General features: G+C 40.2%; 1 pseudogene; it reads right to left on the bottom strand.

Moving 5' to 3' along the window:
- Positions 1–7,682: 7,682 nt before the first annotated feature.
- LOC101138514 (pre-mRNA-splicing factor 38A-like) lies at positions 7,683–8,740 on the bottom strand (annotated as a pseudogene).
- Positions 8,741–21,294: the final 12,554 nt, after the last annotated feature.

The following is a 21,294-nucleotide window of genomic DNA, read 5'->3' as shown; positions in this document are numbered from 1 at the left end:
TAAGAGATCCTTGAAGGAAAAAAAATAACTGTAAAAGGCAACATTTAAAATATTTTTCATATGAATGTGGGACGTATAGAGGTATTTACCTTTCACATACATTTAGATTTGGATTAAACATATAATTGATAGAATAAAAAATAAGCAATGCAGTTTTGTAATTTCTAGTATGAAGGCACTGAACAGAACTTAAAATTCAATTTGTTTATAGTTTTAGTCTAAATTTACAAAATATTTAAATAGACATAGGTCTCTCCTTTAGATATGAAGCTTAAAAATATATTCTAAACATTTTAGATTTTGTTTGTGTTCCTGTTATAGCTTTTAAAATATTTTGGTCATTTTTTTATTTTGAAATAATTTCAAAGTTACAGGAAAGTTGTTAGGAATAGGAGGAAAAGCACCTCTAAACCCTTCACTTGAATTCCCCACTTGTTCATATTTTGCCCCGTTTGCTATAGTTTTCTCTCTCTCTGTTCATAATATTTCCTGAACCATTTGAGAATAAGTTGAAACATTAACCCCTGATTTCTTCAGTGCATATTTCCTAAGAACAAGCACATCATGCTACCTTGCCACTGTACCATAACCTAAATCAGGAAATCAACACTGATACTGTTATTAGAAAAACTTCAGCCAAATTAAATTTAAAGGAGGTTAATTGAGCAATGAACGATTCGTGAATCGGGCAGCCCCCAGAATCAGCAGATTCAGACAGACTCCAGGGATGCCCTGTGGTCAGAGCAAATTTATAGACAAAAAAAGGGAAGTGACATACAGAAATCGGCAGTGAGGTACAGAAATAGCTGGATTGGTTACATATTGGCATTTGTCTTATTTGAACACAGTCTGAACACTTAGCAGTCTGTGAGTGGTTGAAGTACGTCCTCTGGCATTGGCCAAGACTCAGCTGTTGTTACAGGTGCATACTCCTAGTTAGGTTATCTATCTTGTCCGCCTATTGAGCTAGGTTACAGTTCGTCCACAAGGACTCAAATATAGAAGTACAGAGTGCTTCTCAGGCCATATTTAGTTTAACAATCCAATACCTTTATCTAATTGGTAGACCTTATTCCAGTCTCATTGACATGTATGCATGCATGCACATGTATATTCTGGGTCAAGATCCAATCCAGGGTCAGCAATTACATTTAGTTATCATCTCTTTTAGTCTAGAGTGGTTCCTTAGTTTTTCTTCACCTTTCGTGACTTGGACATTTTCCACAGTACAGGATCGTTGTTTTATAGACAGTCCCTCCATTTGAGTTTGTTTGGTCCCTCCGTTTGAGTTCATTTGATGTTTCCTAATGATTAGATTTAATTATGTACCTTTGGGCAGGAATATGAAATTGTTCCATTTTCTGGTGATGTTAACTTCCATGTCTCAGGGCTTTTGTTTCTTAATGTTTTGGTTGCACATGGGTATTTTAATAATAGAAGGAGTTCTAATTTACAGGAGTTTGTGAAACAAGACATTGGGATTTATTTATTTATTTATTTATTTATTTATTTATTTATTTATTTATGGAGACAGAGTTTTGCTCTTGCTGCCCAGGCTGGAGTGCAATAGCATGATCTCAGCTCACTGCAACCTCTGCCTCCTGGGTTGAAGTGATTCTCCTGCCTCAGCCTCCCAAGTAGCTGGGATTACAGGCATACGCCTCCACGCCTGGCTAATTTTTGTATTTTTAGTAGAGACGGGGTTTCACCATGTTGGCCAGGCTGGTCTCGAACCCCTGACCTCAAGTGATCTACCCACTTCGGCCTCCCAAAGTGCTGGGATTACAGGCATGAGCCACCGCACCCTGCCTGGATTTTAAAAACCAGATTAATATGCCTGTGATCTCATACGTGAAGACTGATGTCTTTTTAAGTGCATAAAAAGCACTAAATTATTTATGCATATGCAATTTCCAGGCATATTATTAACTCAACCTTCACGTCGACGTTTGTGCCTCTAGATTATACCCTAGAAAATTCTGGGTATTAATTAATATACTTTCATTTTGCTCAAAAGTTCTTAACTGCAGCATTCTGTTCCGCATTACTTTATACTCTTACCATCTTCTCCTGCTTTGCTAAAGTTATATATAATGCAAAACTGAGATTGCCATAAAAATACATTTTGTTTCTTGATTAATGATCGTGCCTTACATATTTAAATTCAATTTGTACAATTTGAAAATTAACAATTTTTCTTAAATTCATTTAACATTTTGTGGTTTAACTTTGAGGATAATGACTGTAGAAAAACGGTTTTCAGATCAAATCATTTATTAATCATCTGAGGACCTCAGAATTCTTTCTTTAGAGATTTTGCATCAGCAGCTGTGGGGCTAAGAAACCTGAATTTTTTAGCAAGGTGCTAGGCAGTTACGGTGCAAGCAGCTTAGTTGTCCCACCAGCCTTTAAGAAACACTGCAATAGAGAAAGGCTGGGTGCGGTGGCTCAACCTATAATCCCAGCACTTTGGGAGGCCGAGGCGGGTGGATCACTTGAGGTCAGGAGTTTGAGACCAGCCTGGCCAACAAGGTGAAACCCTGTCCCTACTAAAAATATAAAAATTAGCCAAACGTGGTGGTGGACGCCTGTAATCCCAGCTACTTGGGAGGCTGAGGCAGGAGAATCACTTGAACCCAGGAGGCGAGGTTGCAGTGAGCCAAAATCACATCACTGTACTCCAGCCTGGGCAAGAGCGAAACTCTGTCTCAGGGTGGGGAGAAAAAAGAGAAATATCAAGAAGGGGTGGGGAGGTGGGGAATGACTTCTAACAAATGCCATATTCAGTGTACCCAATAGAACCGAAAGAAAAAAAAATCAGCATTCCTACAGTCATGTCTCATTGTTTCTTATCAAAATGAACACTGTAGTTTTAAGTTTATAAAAATGAAAAATGATATCTGCATAGTCCATAGTCTGACAGATATTTTTAGCAAATATTTTATAACCATACAATTTATCTCACCATTCACTGAAGTAGTGTGGCTGGGAAGAAAAAACAATCGTAAAATCCAATTAGGTATTTTTGTTGTATTGAATTTGATGACATGATATAAACTAGATACAACTAGAAAGTAGGTTAAAATGTTTTTGGGCCAGGTGTGGTGGCTCACACCTGTAATCCCAGCACTTTGGGAGGCTGAGGTGGGTGGATGACTTAAGTCCAGGAGTTGGAGGCCAGCCTGGGCAACATGACAAAACTCTGTCTGTACAAAAAATACAAAAATTAACCAGGCATGGTGTCACATGCCTGTACTTCCAGCTACTTGGGAAGCTGAGGTGTGGGATTGTTTGAGCCTAGGAGGTTGAGGCTGCAGTGAGCTATAATCATGCTTCTGCACTCCAGCCTGGGCAACAGAGTGAGACCTTGTGTCAAAAAAAAAAAAAAAAGAAAAAAAATTTTTTTTGTAGTAGTGTTGTTACTTAAATAGGACTTCTAGTGTCTTTATTTTAATAAGCCCTCCCACAAACAGACACACACACACAGACACATACACACACGCACACCCCTTCTTAGGGAGGAATATATTCAAGATTGTGGGAAATGCATATGTTTCTGTTTTTGAGAAATATGCAAGACGCAGAATAATTATAATTTGCCTGAATGATTTTTAATTTAATCATAAGTTGACTAAAATAGGTTTGTGGCTAAATTAATGTGTTCAGAAGCTGATTTTATTGAGTTAAACTTTCGCTGAACTTTATTGAAACCCTTGCAACAGAAATTAATCTTAAGAAATGAGGAAATGGAAAGGTTAATTTATATTAAGTGTACTCAAGAAGAAAAACTGAATTTAGAACAGTTGTTAGCCTGGAGTCTGTAGATTTTCGTGCATCAAATATTCATTTTTTCAAAGTTACAACTTTATTTGTAACTTGTATGCATAAACATTTGCTCCAAAATCTGGTATTACTTTTTTGTTTCAATTCCAAAATCAACATATATGAGAAATTTCATATAGAAACAATTTATAGCATTAAAAATGTATTACCCACTACAATGTGGCCTGGGTGACAGCGAGACTCTGTCTTCAAAAAAAAAAAAAAAAGAAAAGAAAAAGAAAAAAAAGAAAAAGTGTTACATCTTGTGAGAATTGAAATTTCAGAAAGTTCAAAATTTCACAATACATTTTTTTGAAGTAGAGTTGATACTGTCTGTTTGTAAGTTGTATGAAATAACAATGACAAGTAGCAAAAGTTAGGTGTGAGCATAGCTAGTAAAAAGGTTTTTTAGAAAGCATTATTTTGTTAAAATGTTGGTTATTTTACAAGTTGTATGTTTATAGTTATGACGCATTTTTGCCCCTGGAAAATTCCAAATTATTTAATATGTTTATGGAGATATTATTTGCTTTATTTGTTTTTGAAAAAGCATTTAAAAATATTTCTGTGAATTAACTTTAGATGCTTGTAAACTTTGGAAACATTCAGTTTTCTTACTTAAAAGTATATTTTTAGTTGGATAAACATTAACAGAGGCAAAGAAACCTTTACCACATACATTTTAATGTTTTAGGAATTAAGGCTGAGCTGTTTTAGTACCAATTATAATCTTGCAGTAAATGAAATGGATTAGTTTAAAGCGATGAGTATTTTCTTAGGGGTAAAGATGGACTTATTAAGTATTTTTTTTTTGGCAAATACTAACAAAATAAAAGTTAGACACAATACCTTAGGGTATAATTGTTATTAGATTCTCAAGACACATCTTCACAGATTCTCAGTCTCAGTAGTGGAATGGTGACATGTGTCATGGTTAAGAGCCAAGGCTTTGGAGTGAAACTTGCCTTAGATTTGGGAAAAAGTACTTAACTTCTAACAAATGCCATATTCAGTGTACCCAATAGAACTGAAAGAAAAAGTACTTAACTTTCTTAAGCCTCAAAGTCCTTATCTGTAAAATGGAATAAGCAGTTGTCTGAGGAGCAAATGATGTAATATCTATAAATTTGTAGCACAGAGAAGTGCCCATAGAAGTACCCAATAAATGTTATTTGTTACTAATGACATTGCTGCTTTTCATGGTTTTATAACAGTCATAGCAGGTGAAATTTCTGAAGTCCTACTTCACTTGTTTCTTGGACGGAATCACTTACGGAGAACAGTTTTGGTAAAATTTTCTTTTCCCGTAGTTTTTTCTGCTTTTATTAGTTTGAAAGATTGCCTGCGTTTAGCTATTTTCCTTATCTTGAATTAGAAGTAGAAGGCTACAATTCATTTAGTAGTAGCATAGTAAAGAGGAGTTTCCTGTAGCTCGGTCTCCTTTAGGATATATACAGTATCCTGCTGGTCATGGTTTTTGACAGTGAGTATTTCAAATGAGGCAGACACTGGTGAGATATTTTCCAGCCAGCCTGACCCCCTGGCAGTGCTGTTAGGGCAGGCAGAGTGGGGTTTTGCTCTCCTGACATGCCCCAGGGAAGATGGGGGGTGGTGCGGCTACTATCTTCACAACAGAAGATCTTTTAGAGAATTCCATTGAGTCAGCATATTATTAATTTTTATGTATAGGTTTTTTTACATTTATGTAGGGATGCTTATATTTAATCTTAAAAGATAGTCCTATACAGTTGTATCAGAAACCGTAAGAGCTCTTTCACTCTTTCAAACCACTTTTTTTTTTTTTTTTTTTTTTTGAGACGGAGTCTCGCTCTGTCGCCCAGGCTGGAGTGCAGTGGCGCGATCTCGGCTCACTGCAAGCTCCACCTCCCGGGTTCACGCCATTCTCCTGCCTCAGCCTCCCGCGTAGTTGGGACTACAGGCACTCGCCACCACTCCTGGCTAATTTTTTGTATTTTTTAGTAGAGACGGGGTTTCACTGTGTTAGCCAGGATGGTGTCGATCTCCTGACCTTGTGATCCGCCCGCCTCAGCCTCCCAAAGTGCTGTGATTACAGGCGTGAGCCACCGTGCCCGGCCCCAGACCACTTTTATTAACTCAGGTATTATGAAAGGAATCACTGAAGAATATGAAAGCTCAAATAAGATTAAAAATGCTTTAATACTGCTGAAGTCTTTCAGTTCAAGAGCAGGCAATAGAATGTATAGAATGTTTATCTTATGACCAGATACAACCTCCCAAGGAAAACTGGATCCCACAGGGCAGCTGGTCTCCACAGTTCCTGCCGGGACTACAGTTGCTGGAAGTCATTCAATCACTTTTCTTTTTTTTAAGGGAATTAAGTACAAGTAAAGGAACTCTTCTAGCAAAGATCTTAATAATCTCTTGATTATCAATGTCCATGGAGGCTTTTTAGTCCTTCCTTTGCTTCTGCATTCTTGACCCCTGGCTTCTTTCATGTACTCTCTCCTAATTTGCCTGTCTTTCTGAACGGGTCATTCCAGTTTTCAACAGGTGACTTCTACTTCTTCCTGTCACCAGTGTGGGTGTTGCCTATGGTTCTGTTGTGTGGATTTCTGATACATATATACATATATAAACATTCTGGAGAGTCTTATTGACAGATTCCACAATTACTTAAACATTGTCAATTCTGGCCTAGATTGCTATGTTAAACTCTAGTCCCTATCTCCAACTTTATGGGCTTTTTATTTTTTAGCTATACCATAGCTGTCTCAGATTAAACTTGTTAAACTGAATGCATCATTTTCATTACTACCACAATCTTCTAATTCTCTGCCCCTCTAAAAGCCATCTCTTCCTGCTGTATTTTCTGACTTTGTGAATGGCACCATTGTCTAGCAATTTAGGTCAAAACCATGACCAATATTAGATACTTTCCTCTCCATCAAATCTTTTTCAATCCTGTTACCCTACTGCTACTGACTAGGCCTGGATAATGTCAAAGCTTATGTGATAAAGGCTGGATACCTTAACCTGGATTTCAAGCTTGTGGGCAAGAACAAATGAAACTATGAAACCATGGGCTGTATAAAGGGTATTAAGTGCCACTCTCTGTTGAACTGTTTGATGAAACTGGCTTTGATGATCCAGAAGAAGCCTTAAATTTGAATGCATTCTGTTCTTTCAAAACTGCTGCTAACCAGTTTTCATGTTTATTACCACTTGCTGCTGCTGGAAAAAAGTTAGGAGCTACTATGTTTTACTCATTTGGTCTTCGAATAATAGCAGCAGTACAAATCCCAGGATTCTCAAAGCAGTTCCAACCACAACAAACCAAAAACTAAACTACAGATAAATGGGAAACAGGTGTGTCCGGTTTGATAAAAAGGGAAAGGGTTATCAGGTGGCCACATCCTTTCCTTGTCATTCATATCCCCAACCTCCAGATCCTCTCTACTTTTATAAGTTTGAATACAGTCAAGGTTACTTGGGTCAAAAACTAATGTGGATTATGATTAAAAAGAGAAACAAAACTCAGCACTTCCTTCATTAAAAATAAAGTTTGAGAAACTTGATAAGAAAAAAACTAAAATATTCTTTTTTATTTTTTTTGAGATGGAATCTTGCTCTGTCACCCAGGCTGGAGTACAGTGGCCTGATCTTGGCTCATTGCAACCTCCGCCTCCCGGGTTCAAGTGATTCTCCTGCCTCAGCCTCCAGAGTAGCTGGTACTACAGGCGTCCGCCACCACACCTGGCTAATTTTTGCATTTTTAGTAGAGACGGGGTTTCACCATATTGGCCACGCTGGTCTTGAACTCCTGACCTTGTGATCTGCCCACCTCAGCCTCCCAAAGTGCTGGGATTACAGGTGTGAGCCACTGCACCCGGCCAAAAAACTAAAATATTCTTATAGCTACCTTGGGGAGATCTTAATCCTTCCACATAGACATATCCTTACATCCACAGGAGGCCATGTGGACTAAAACCAAACTGAGTCCATCACTCATTCCCTCACCGGCTCTTCTCGTGGCTCTTCTAAGACCTTTCGGGAGACTTTGAGTGGTTCTTGTGTCTGTGACTACAGTGATGACCTGAGGACTTGGAACGGGATCTGTGCCGCCGATCTTGGGACCTGATGCGGTGAAGTCTTGGACTCTTGCTCCGATGCCTTTCTCGATGCAGGGAGGGACTTCTCCTTTTGGGAGATCGATTCCACCTTCTGGGAGACTGACTCCTACTCCTTCTGTAGCACAGTGTGGGAGAGCAACGGGACTTGTCCAAGTCTCCGTAGCTTCTCCAGCGGTGATCAGTTGATGGCACTCTCCAACTTCTCATCCTCCTCTTCTTCCTCTTCACTGGACTCCACATCATCCATGTCCTCTTCCAGAGCACTAACTCAAGGCTCCAGTTGCTCAGCTTCCTCTAATACATAGCGTTTGTGTAGCCGGGGCAGAATGATATCACACTCTCTTACTGTGCAATAGTTCATCAACAAACTCATCAACATGCATCAACTCAAACTCCTCATTTCGGTTCTGGCTCTTGATTTTTCAATAGTCATTGTACGAAGCCTCCAAGTACTTGTAGCAATCAATTGCAGTGCCTGTTAGCCTCATGTAAAATGCCCCCAACATGCGGACATACTTGAAATCTTCATTTTTGATAAACTCTACAATGATATCCTTCTCGGGTTGAATTTGAAGCATCTTCAAGGTTTAACACAGAAAGGGCGTTGGTTTTATGTTGCCACCATAGAGGCCACCCACAAACCTTAACTCCATGGCTTTATCGACTACAAGTTCAGCCGTAAGTCCAAAGCACTCCTCTTTCCAGAACTTGGACTCATAGATTGCCGTTCAAAGATGTTCTCCACCAGATATTGAGGGTTAGTGCCGTGGATGCCGTGTGCATCCTTCACTGTACGGTTAGCCATTTTAGAATCTTTTGTGTATAGTATTAATTGAAGAATATAAAAATTTTATAGCTTTCTCAAATGAAGAGTTCCTTAATCAGATATGATGAAATAATTTCGTTCAGAAATGCTTCATTAATCTGCCATTGTTGGGAATAAGATGATTTTTCAAAAAATTTAAGCTCATTATCCTAAGTCCCTTTTTTAAAAAATGAGATGTAAGTCTCTTTCATCCTCAATGGTATGCAAAATATGGATTATAAATTATCTTCTATCATTTCTAATCTGAAAAAAACAGATGACCAAGTTGCTTAGAATTGATTGAAGTCAAACTGTTCAGCTGTTGTGGTTTTGGATGAGGCAAGTTCACTGGTTTTAATGGGAACATTAAACCTCTACAGGCTGTTCAGAAAGGACAGAATTCAAACAATACAGAATAACACAGGGTAAAACAATGTCAGTACCTCTTCAGTTATTCCCTTTGCCCAATACTTAGGGCATTAATAAAACTTTGGTGTCCTTTTAAATCTTTATAAAACACTCATTCATTCTTTCCCTTTACACACACACACACGCAGAGGGATAAATACATGGAAATAATCTATAAATATTTTGTGACTTTGCTATTTTGCTTGAACAGCTTCTTGGAGATTTGTGTGCGTATGTACGTATATGTACATGCGTTTTCATAATATATACTTCTCTATTGATGGACATTTTGTTTATAATTTATAACTGTATAGGTACATAAAACAACCATGTCACAATAAAATGGGGATCACAGTAACGTCAAGATTTGATTTTGATCTATTCATTGAAATTTATTTTGTACAGGCCATGTATTCTTTATCTCATTTGAAAATAACAATGAAATGAGGCATACACTACTGTCATAAACATTTCACCAAGGAAGAATCAGTATCACCAAGGAAGAATCAGGTTAAGTAACAGGCCCAAGTATGTTGTATCTTTGTGCAGTTGAATGCACGTATGAGAGATTCCTAAGTGTAAAATTGATAGATTAAAGGGAACACACATTTTAGATTCTGGTAGATGCTGCTAGTTGTACTCCTCCCACAAAAACTACATCAGTTTAATTCCAGCAGCCAGGTATGAGAGCACATTTCCCCATATTCTCACACTAAATAGTGTAAATCTTTTTATTTTTTCCCAATTTGTATTTACTTGATTATTAAAATCGAACCTATTTTCATGTGCTTATTGGTATTATTTGTATTTTTCATTTTTTATTATACTTTAAGTTCTGGGGTATATGTGCAGAATGTGCAGGTTTGTTACATAGGTACACACGTGCCATGGTGGTTTGCTGCACCCATCAACCTGTCATCTACATTAGTTATTTCTCCTAATGCTATCCCTCCCCTAGCCCCCCATCCTGCCATAGGCCTCAGTGTGTGCTATTGCCCTCCCTGTGTCGATTTCATTGTTCAACTCCCACTTATGACTGAGAACATGCAGTGTTTGGTTTTCTGTTGCTGTATTAGTTAGCTGAGAATTATGGTTTCCAGCTTCATCCATGTCCCTACAAAGGACATGAACTCATCCTTTTTGTGGCTGCATAGTATTCCATGGTGTATATGTGCCACATTTTCTTTATCCAGCCTATCATTGATGGGCATTTGGGTTGGTTCCAAGTCTTTGCTATTGTGAATAGTGCTACAGTAAACATACGTGTGTATGTGTCTTTATGGTAGAATGATTTCTAATCCTTTGGGTATATACCCAGTAATAGGATTGCTGGGTCAAATGGTATTTCTGGCTCTAGATCCTTGAGGAATTGCCACACTGTCTTCCACAATGGTTGAACTAATTTACGCTCCCACCAACAGTGTAAAAACGTTCCTATTTCCACATCCTCTCCGGCATCTCTTGTTTCCTGACTTTTTAATGATCACCATCTAAGTGGTATGAGATGGTATCTCATTGTGGCTTTGGTTTGCATTTCTCTAATGATCAGTGATGATGAGCTTTTTTTCATATGTTTGTTGGCTGCATAAATGTCTTCTTTTGAGAAGTGTCTGTTCATATCGTTTGCCCACTTTTTGATGGGGTTGTTTGTTTTTTTCTTGTAAATTTGTTTAAGTTCCTTGTAGATTCTGGATATTAGCCCTTTCTCAGATGGATAGATTACAAACATTTTCTCCCATTCTGTAGGTTACCTGTTTACTCTGATGATAGTTTGTTTTGTGGTGCAGAAGCTTCTTAGTTTAATTAGATCCCATTTGTCAATTTTGGCTTTTGTTGCCATTGCTTTATGTTTTAGTCATGAAGTCTTTGCTTATGCCTATGTCCTGAATGGTATTGCCTAGGTGTTCTTCTAGGGTTTTTATGGTTTCAGGTCTTACTATTTGTATTTTTCCTGTGAATTGCTCTTCCATGTTGTTTGCACAGTATTCTCTTGGATGATGAGTCTTTTTTTAATGATTTGTAAGTGCATAGATAAGTTATGTACGTGCATTTTTTGTCATGTATGTTTCTTTTCATCAGGTGCATGTGTTTGGCTTTGTTTATGATGGCTTTTGTCTTATAGGACATTCAAATTTTTGTATACAAAATTCTAGTCTTTCCCGGTTTTATGTTTTGCTTAGAAGACCTAGGCACCTCCAAATCTTAAGTACACTCTCTTCTATTTTCTTCTTTTATGGCTTGACTAACTTTCTTTTCATTGGAAATTTTGACTGTTCATGGCATAGGATAGAAATCTAATTGTATTTTTGCCTGCATTGATTTCAGAGTATGCCAGCAGCATTTATTAAATAGACCTTTCTTTCTTCCACCAAAATGAAATGCTGCCTACGGTATATATCAGGAGCTCTTTTCATTTCAAGGTTGCTTGGATATACAATCACTATTATAAGACAGGAGAAAGGAGTCTCTGGTCTGTCACACATGCAAGGATTTGTGTGCTTTCAGTCCCACTCTTTTCTTTTCTTTTTTCTTTTTGTCTCTGTATTAGTCCATTCTCATACTGCTGTAAAGAAATACCCATGATTGGGTAGTTTATAAAGGAAAGAAGTTTCATTGACTCACAGTTCCGTATGGCTGGGGAGGCCTCAGGAAACTTACAATCATGGCGGAAGGGGAAGGGGAAACAGGTAACTTCTTCACAAGGTGGCAAGAGAGAGACAGCAGTGAAACCCTGTTTCTACTAAAAATATAAAAATTAGCTGGGTGTGGTGGCACACACCTGTACTCCCAGCTAATTGGGAGGCTGAGACAGGAGAATCACTGGAACCCAGGAGGCGGAGGTTGCAGTGAGACAAGATCACACCACTGCACTCCAGCCTAGGTGACACAGTGAGACTCCGTCTCAATAAAAAAAGAGAAAGATTAACTTTTAAGGGCTCATGCGATTACACTGGGCCTTCCTGGATGATCCACGATAATATTCCTGTCTTAAAGTCAACTGATTAGTAACCTTAATTACTCCTGCAGTGTCCCTTTTGGCCTGTAATGTCACATGTTCACAGATGTGACACTAGGAGGTGAGAGTCATGGGAACCAACATTTTGCCAACCACAATAGGTATATACAGATATTAAAAAGATTTTGAATTGGATCCTTAAAATATGTACCTTTTACCACATAATTGCATGTAAATAAGAAGTAAAAATTAGTATATGGATATTTACTTGAAGTAGAACTGATCTGACTAAGGGTCAGGTAATGAGTGATGGGGGTGGGTAGTTTGAGCTGTGACTGAAAAGGCAATTAAGATAGTGACATGGAATCAGGGCAGAAAGGCAATTTGGCAAAGAAACAGTCTGAGAAAAGTCACAAGTCGGCTGGGTGCTCTGGCTTACGCCTGTAATCACAGCACTTTGGGAGGCCGAAGCGGGTAGATCACTTCAGGTCAAGAGTTCAAGACCAGCCTGGCCAACATGGTGAAACGCCATCTTTACTAAAACTACAAAAAAAAAAAAAAAATAGCCAGGTGTGGTAGCACGCACCTATAATCACAGCTGCTTGGGAGGCTGAGGCATGAGAATTGCTTGAACCTGAAAGGCAGAGGTTGCAGTGAGCTGAGATAGTGCCAGTGCACTCCAGCCTAGGTGACAGAGCGAGACTCCATCTCAACAAACAAACAAAAAGCCACAGGTAAGAAGATACAGAATGTACAAGGAGGAACGAGGAATTCAGCTGGAATCAAGCAAAAGCATGTGTAAGAGCAGGAAAAATTAAGAATGGAGAGATGGATTTGGATCAGGTTATCTGGCATTTCCCATCAGTCATAGATTGGAGTTGAGTGGCTAGAGGCAGGGAAATATTAGAAGACTGTTGCAGGAGGTCAGGCAACAAATAAAGTGGGCCTGAAAAAGCGCTGTGCTGTCAGGCGTCAAGGCGTAGTGATGGTTGTAATAAAGACTGTAGAAATTGAAATGAAAGTGACTTTCCAAAATGAAAGGTGGCATTCTGGCTTGTAGTAGAGACTTCTAGTTGTCCCCCAAATCAGTTCTCCATTTTTCTAGTAATCGAACCCTTCAGTTTTAACTTGGCACTGAGACTAAAGATATTTTTCATTCTCTCTCCTAGTGAGGCATGGCTGTATGAGTAAGTTCTAGTCAACGGAATGTGAGTGGAAGTGACATGCAGCTTCCAGTAAGCATGGCCTTAGTGGGATATGGATGTCAAGCCAGCGATCCATCTTAGGACATGATGGATCTTGACTCTCCCTAAGAATAATGGAGCAATTAAAATAAAGGAACATGGATATTTACCACCATGGAGCAGCTCCAGGGCTGCTGAATACAGCCGTGCAGTTGTGAGCACCATTCCCATAGACCACAGTGTGAATGGGACTCCATAGAGTTGTGCAGTACACATCCTGCACAACCATACACAGTAGCCCAGAATCACCTGTGCAGGTAGGACAGATTGCAGGAGTAAGTCTTGGGAAGCTTACACCTGGGCTGTTTAAACTACTATTATTTTGGATCTCTGTTTCAGCTTCTGAACCTGTATTACAAGAAATACAAGATTTTAAATCATAGATAGCAACTTGGGTGTTTTAGTGTCCTTCAGCAAAGGAAGAAAAGTTGAAAGGAGTAGCAGTCAAGGGGCGAGATGAAGTGAAGATTGCCTGAGGGAATGCTGAGTGCAAAGCACTATGGTAAGAGCCATGGGGAGTATAAAGAAAGCACAGCTCCTGCCCTCCAGGAACTTAAAATCTAGTGGGGACAAACATTTACGCCAATAATTTTACGGAATATCACCCTCAAGAAATGTATAATCTAGTGCAGAAAAATATATTTACCCCAATTATTTTATTATTTTATTTTATTTTTATAGAGGCAGGGTCTTGCCCACACTGGTCTCCAACTCCTGAGCTCAAACGATCCTCCTGCCTTGGCCTCTCAAATTGCTGGGATTACAGGCATGAGCCCCTGCACCCGGCCCTATACCAATAATGTTAATACACAGGAGTAAAGTGTGGCTTTAGAGGCAACAATCTAGTAAGAAAAAGACATTGAGACCAATAACATCAATATAAGCAGTGAAGCAAATCCTGGAGGTGCCCCTGATATTAGGCAGAATCTAACTAGCTAGCCTCAAGTTTCCAAATCACAACATTTGTCACTTTTCCCTTAAGATATTCTTACATTATGAGATTCAGCACTAATTTTTCTATTTCAGTGCTCTGAGACATCTGGCTTCTGTAGCACATAAGCAGTCTGCCTAGTATATTTTAAAGATGGTTTTTTTCCTCAGACAAAAAGGAAAAATCAATATTTTTTATTTGCACAAGAAAATGAAAATCTGCTTGGCCTCAGAGGAACCAAACATCTAATTTATTTTACAATGTTTTCTAAATATTACTCTAGAGAAGCATATATTTATGATAGTATTTGAATATGACCTTTAAAATACATTGTTTGGGTAGTTTTGTTTTAAACAGACTATGATAATAATATAAGGGAAAATGCAGTTGAAAAAGGAATGTGTATATGTTTACTGTTTATGTGAGGGCCAACCCCAAATCCTGCAGAACCTTTCCTCAATATTAAGACCATTCTCGTTGCAGCAGCATTTGGCTATTAAAGCCCACAACAAATATATTTTAGGGACCAATTAGGAGAACGACTCTACTGAACCCTGTGGATATCTGGTTTATAAGACAAATTCGATGTTTTCTAAAATTTTTATTTTAAATTTAATTTTTATTTTTAGTTCTGGGATACATGTGCAGGATGTGCAGGTTTTTTACGTAGGTAAACGTGTGCCATGGTGGTTTGCTGCACCTGTCAACCCACCACCCAGGTATTAAGCCTCACATGCTTTATTTTTCCTGATGCTCTCCCTCCCTCCACCCCACTCCCCCGACAGGGCCCAGTGTGTGTTGTTCCCCTCCCTGTATCCATGTGTTCTCATTGTTCAGCTCCCACTTATAAGTGACAACATGCGGTGTTTGGTGTTCTGTTCCTGCATTAGTTTGCTGAGGACAATGGCTTCCAGCTCCATCCATGTCCCTGCCAAGGACATGATCTTGCTCCTTTTTATGGCTGTATAGTAGTCCATGGTATATGTGTACCACATTTTCTTTATCCAGTCTATCACTGATGGACATTTGGGTTGACTCCGTGTCTTTGCTATTGTGAATAGTGCTGCAATGAACATACCTGTGCGTGTATCTTTGTAATAGAATGATTTATATTATTTTGGGTATATACCCTTTAATTTAATTTTTAATATTTTTGTAGACACAGAGGTCTTGCCTTGTCACCCAGGCTTGTCTTGAACCCCTGGGCTCAACTGATCCTCCTGCCTCAACCTCCCAAAGTGCTGGGATTACAGGTGTAAGCCACTGCGCCCAGCCCAGTATTTTTTTTTTTTTTTTTTGAGACAGAGTTTTATTCTGTCACCCAGACCACAGTGCAGTGGCGCAATCATGGCTCACTGCAGCCTTGAACTCCTGGGCTCGAGTGATCCTCCTACCTCAGCCTCCTAAGTAGCTGGGACTACAGATGTGTGCCACCACGCACCAGCTATTTAAAAAAATTTTTTTAAATTAATTACAGCAAAATTTTTATCGCTGTTTCCCAGGCTGGTTTCCAGCTCCTGGCCTCCAGCAATCCTCCTGCCTCAGCCTCGCAAAGTGTTGAGATTACAGGTGTGAGCCACCACGCCTGGCCTTCTGTATTCTCATACAGTAAGTCACTACCCAAAAGGAGACATAGAAAAATAAAAATAAATAACTAATACACAGTGTTAAGTAGAGGCCCAAAGGTTGTGAATATGTAAGGGAGGAAGGATTATTCTCACTGGGTGAAGCTTGAAGCCTTCATTGGAGTGATGGCTGTGAAAGGATTGGTAACATTTTGACATGAACGGTTAGAAATGTGTATGGGGGCTGGAGAAGGATTGGGAGGAGCGGATGGTGCAAAGAGAGGCAAGGAGCATACAAGATAAAAACAAGGTGGGCCAGACATGGTAGCTCACATCTGTAATCCCAGCACTTTGGGAGGCTGAGGCTGGTGGATCACTTGAGGTCAGGAGTTTGAGACAAGCCTGGCCAACAGGGGGAAACCCTGTCTCTACTAAAAATACAAAAATTAGCTGGGCATGGTGGTGCACACCTGTAATCCCAGATACTCGGGAGGCTGAGGAAGGAGGATCGCTCCAACCCGGGAGGCGGAGGTTGCCGTGAGCTGAGATTGGGCCACTGCATTCCAGCTTGGGTGATGGAGCAAGACCCTGTCTCAAAACAAAACAAAAACAAAAACAAAAACACAAAAAACCAAGGGGCACATGCTGGGCCTCTCTCAGAGAGGCATGGTCTTCATTTAGCAGACAAAGGCCATCAAAGATTTTTGAACCTGGTGGTGACGATCCTGTCTGTCCTTTGGTCACTGTGAGAAAGACTGGAAGGGTCAAAGACTGAAAGCTGGAGACCAATTTAGGGGGCTGTTGTATGATTCCAGGCAAGAAGTCCTGAGAACCAAAAAGAAGGAACATGAGTAAAAAGGCAAAGGTGGATGAGGTGTTTGAGACATTCTTGAAAAAGAAGTTTCAGAGTTTGGTTACTGGGAAGAACTGGAAGAAAAGGAGCACCCTAAAATAGTCCTCAGAATTCTTAAGCATATAAGTTATAACTATAACCTTATAATCTAACATGAAACAAAAATAAAGAAAGCATTGTGTTTCCCCCAAAGATACACATTAATAAACTCCCACATATCAGTAAATGGCAAATCTATTTTGCTATTCCCCTGACCTTGCAGTCATTGTTGATGTGACATTTTCTTTCATATTTCTGTTTGCTGGTTTGACCTTCAAAATATATCCAGATGCGTGGTCAGGTTTGGTGGCTCAGGCCTGTAATCCTAGCACTTTGGGAGGCTGAGGCGGGCAGATCACTTGAGGTCAGGAGTTTGAGATCAGCCTACTCAACATGGTGAGACCCCATCTCTACTAAAAATACAACTGTTAGCCAGGCGTGGTGGCACACACTTGTAGTCCTAGCTACTTAGGAGGCTGAGGCAGGAGAATCGCTTGAATCCAGGAGGTGGAGGAAGTTGCAGTGAGCCGAGATCACGCCACTGCACTCCAGCCTGGGAGACAAAGCAAGACTCCATCTAAAAAACAAAACAAAACAAAAAGCAAAGTATATCCAGATGCGGACATTTCATCCTTCCATGGCTGCCCCTATCCTGGGCTGGGCCATCATTTTCTTTTGTCTATATCATTGCAATTGCCTCCTAACTGGTTTCCTCATTTAATCCCTGGGTCCCTATAGACTACTCTTAACATAGTAATTATTTTATTAAACTAAAGTGAAATTGGTGCTTGTAATCCCAGCTACTTGGGAGGCTGAGGCAGGAGAATCGCTTCAACCAAGGAGGCGGAGGTTGCAGTGAGCCGAGATCACACCATTGCACTCCAGCCTGGGTGACAGAGCAAAACTCCATCTCAAAAATAAATAAATAACGTGAAATCATGTCATTCCTTTTCTCAAAACTTTCCAGTAATTACCCACTTCTACTTTTACTATCAGAGTAAGTCAGCGTCCTAACTATGCGGCCTGCTAAGCCCTCTGTAATCTGCTGCTTCTCCTCGGCTGTCACAATCACCTTCTACCTTATTGTCCTTTGCTATTTTGCTCCAGTCACACTTGACACCTTGCTGTCCTCAGAAAATGCCAACCATGCTCCTGCCTCAAGGCCAATGCCCTTGGCACTGCTTCCCTGTGAGTTTTTGCTCAAAATGTCACTTTGTCACAGAGGCCTTCCCTGACTACCCTGTGAGGTAGCAATCCTCTTCCTTCCACTGCATTCTATATCCCCTAACTCCAACTTAATTTTTAAATAACAGTTGACAAAACACATATCTACATAGTTTGTGGGTCCCACTGTATAGATCATAAACTCAATGAGGGCAGGCCTATTGGTCTTTTTATTTTCCTTTCTTTCATTGTTTCATCACCAACACCTAAAGCAGCTTGGCACAGAATAGGTATTGATTTTTTTTTTTTTTTTTTGAGCCGGAGTCCCTGTTGCCCAGGCTGGAGTACAGTGGCACAATCTCAGCTCACTGCAACCTCTGCCTCCCAGGTTCAAGCGATTCTCCTGCCTCAGCCTCCCGGGTAGCTGGAATTATAGGTGCCTGCCACCATGCCCATCTAATTTTTGTACTTTTAGTAGAGATGGGATTTCATCATGTTGGCCGGGCTGGTCTCAAACTTCTGACCTCAAGTGATCTGCCCGCCTCAGCCTCCCAAGGTATTGAAATATTTATTGAATGAATGAATCAATGAATCCTATCAACAGAAGGTTGAATTGCAGAAGTATGTACTAGATACTTCCGTTGTTAACACTTGTTTGTAACATAGCACCTGATGAGAATTTCTGATAAACTATAAATTGTAACCGGCAACAGAAAAAAATACCTAGTCTAAACAAATCTACTCTCTACCATACCTTAGTACCATGCTACTCAACTATTTTCTAGCAAAACAAAAACTTTTGAGGTGTGGGGTTCGGTTAACAAGTGATTTTGGCATGATTTTTCAAAAGAGCTGTTAAGCTACAGAATTCACTCAGCCATATAACAACTTTATTAAAGAACTATCCATATGCCAACACTGTGCTCTGGGCATGAAGGCATAAAAGGTTGTTCCTGCTCTCAAGTGGATTACAGTCTTTTTTTTTTTTAAGGACAAATCAACTTGCAATTAAAAATGTACATGTCAAGTGCTTTGTGAATATGCTATTGGAGTACAGAAGAGGGCCAATTAACTCAGGAGAGACTCTGCAAAGGAGGGCAGGCTGGAGCTGAGTCTTGAGGGATTACGTAGATTTTATTTACACAAAATATAAATAGATGTTTGTTTATTTTTAAAACTTTTTTCTGTGCTGGGCAGAGGCAACAGCAGCCTGACCAAAGGCATAGGGTTCTGAAGGAGTTTGATGGCGAAAATGCTGTGGTTTGCATATGAGTCCCTTCAAAACTCCTATGTTGTTACATAAAGCCCAAGGTGATGGTATGAAGAGGTGGGGCTTTTGGAAGGTGACTGGATAGGATTGGTGTCCTTATAAAAGGGCTGGAAGGAGTGAGTCTGTCCCTTTTTTGCCCTTGTAAAAATGGATCAAGAAAGTGCGAGTGAGCCGGGCGCGGTGGCTCACTCCTGTAATCCCAGCACTTTGGGAGGCCGAGGTGGGCAGATCACGAAGTCAAGAGATCGAGACCGTCCTGGCCAACATGGTGAAACCTCGTCTCTACTAAAAATACAAAAATTAGCTGGGCGTGGTGGCGGGTGCCTGCAGTCTGAGCTACTCAGGAGGCTGAGGCAGGAGAATTGCTTGAACCTGGGAGACGCAGGTTGCAGTTAGCCGAGATTGCACCACTGCACTCCAGCCTGGGTGACAGGGAGAGACTCCATCTCAAAAAAAAAGAAAAAAAAATGCACCTGTAATCCTAGCACTCTGGGAGGCCGGGGTGGGTGGATCACTTGAGGTCAGGAGTTCCAGACCAATCTGGCCAACATGGTGAAACCATGTCTCCATTAAAAATACAAAAATTAGACAGGCATGGTGGCACATACCTATAATCCCAGCTACTTGGGAGGCTGAGGCAGAAGAATCACTTGAACTTGAGAGGCAGAGGTTGCAGTGAGCTGAGATCACACCACTGCACTCCAGCCTGAGCGACAGAGGGAGACTCCATCTCAAAAACAACAACAACAATAACAACAACTACTAAATTTTGACATATGAATGCATCCTATGGCCATAAGCTCTCAGACTTTCTTTTCTTTGGTTTGATCTTGGGCTATGAGATAGTTTACATGTATCCATCAAAGAGAAACCTGCTGTTATTGGCTGTAGAGTAGTTAATCAATAATTCTGTTTTTCTTTATGATATTGGGTAGGGTATTTTCAGTGTTTATTGATATGATAATTTGAAACCAAACCTATGAAGTTTTTTTCTTAGATGAAAAAATGAAGTCTAATCAGGAAGAAGGGAGATGACAGATAAGAGAATAGAAGAGTTTATATTGAAAGAGAAAGAATGGAATCAAGGTTTTCTGTATGGGGGCTACAACGTTGTAACTTGAGATTTTCTTTCCTGTTGCATTCCAACTTGTTTCCTTCTAATTTCTTGCTAAAGCTAATTAGAAATCCTCAAACTAGGACAGGCGTGGTGGCTCACACCTGTAATCCCAGCACTTTGGGTGGCTGAGGCAGGTGGATTACTTGAGGTTAGGAGTTTGAGACCAGCCTGGCCAACGAGGTGAAATCTGATCTCTATTAAAAATACAAAAATTAGCCGGGTGTGGTGGTGGGTACCTGTGATCTCAGCTACTGCGGAGGCCGAGGTATGAGAATCACTTGAAGCTGGGAGGCAGAGGCAGCAGTGATGCAGTGAGCCACGATCATGCCACTGCACTATAGCCTAGTCTGGTCAACAGAGTGAGACTCCATCTAAAAAAAAAAAAAAAAAAAGGAACTCCTCAAACTAAAAGCAGGTAGTAGAGTAAAGCTAGCTACTTTAACCAATGTATCCAGAAGTCTCAGCAGGTTAACATAAAATCAAAAAGGATGGGTGTATAACCCACCTCCGTGCAGTGGATCCAGGGACCTAGGCTCCTTCTATCTTATGGCTATGCTGTCTTTAACATATGCCTTTCAAGATCAACATGACTGTCTTTATCACTCTAGCACAGCAGAAGAGACACACAAATTTGCATGCAGGCAGTTTTTATGGGCCAGATGTGGAAGTAGTATTCATGGATGTTCCACTGGCAAAAACATAGCTGCATAGCTAAAACAAATTATATACAATGCTGGTGCCCAGGAAAGTATAGAATGGTACTTTAGAATCCCATTAACATGGCCAGATGTGGTGCCTCATGCCTGTAATCCCAGCACTTTGGGAGGCTGAGGCGGGCAGATCATTTGAGGTCAGGAGTTTGAGACTGGCCTGGCCAATATGATGAAACCCTGTCTCTACTAAAAACACAAAAATTAGCTGGGCATGGTGGCGCGCACCTGTAAACCCAGCTACTCGGGAGGCTGAGGCAGGAGAATCGCTTGAGCCCAGGAGGCAGAGGTTGCAGTG

This window comes from Gorilla gorilla, chromosome 8 (genome assembly GCF_029281585.2).
Source record: "Gorilla gorilla gorilla isolate KB3781 chromosome 8, NHGRI_mGorGor1-v2.1_pri, whole genome shotgun sequence".
Lineage (NCBI taxonomy): Eukaryota > Metazoa > Chordata > Mammalia > Primates > Hominidae > Gorilla > Gorilla gorilla.
Note: the sequence above shows the minus strand (reverse complement) of the source record. Positions and strands in the feature narration are given on the sequence as shown.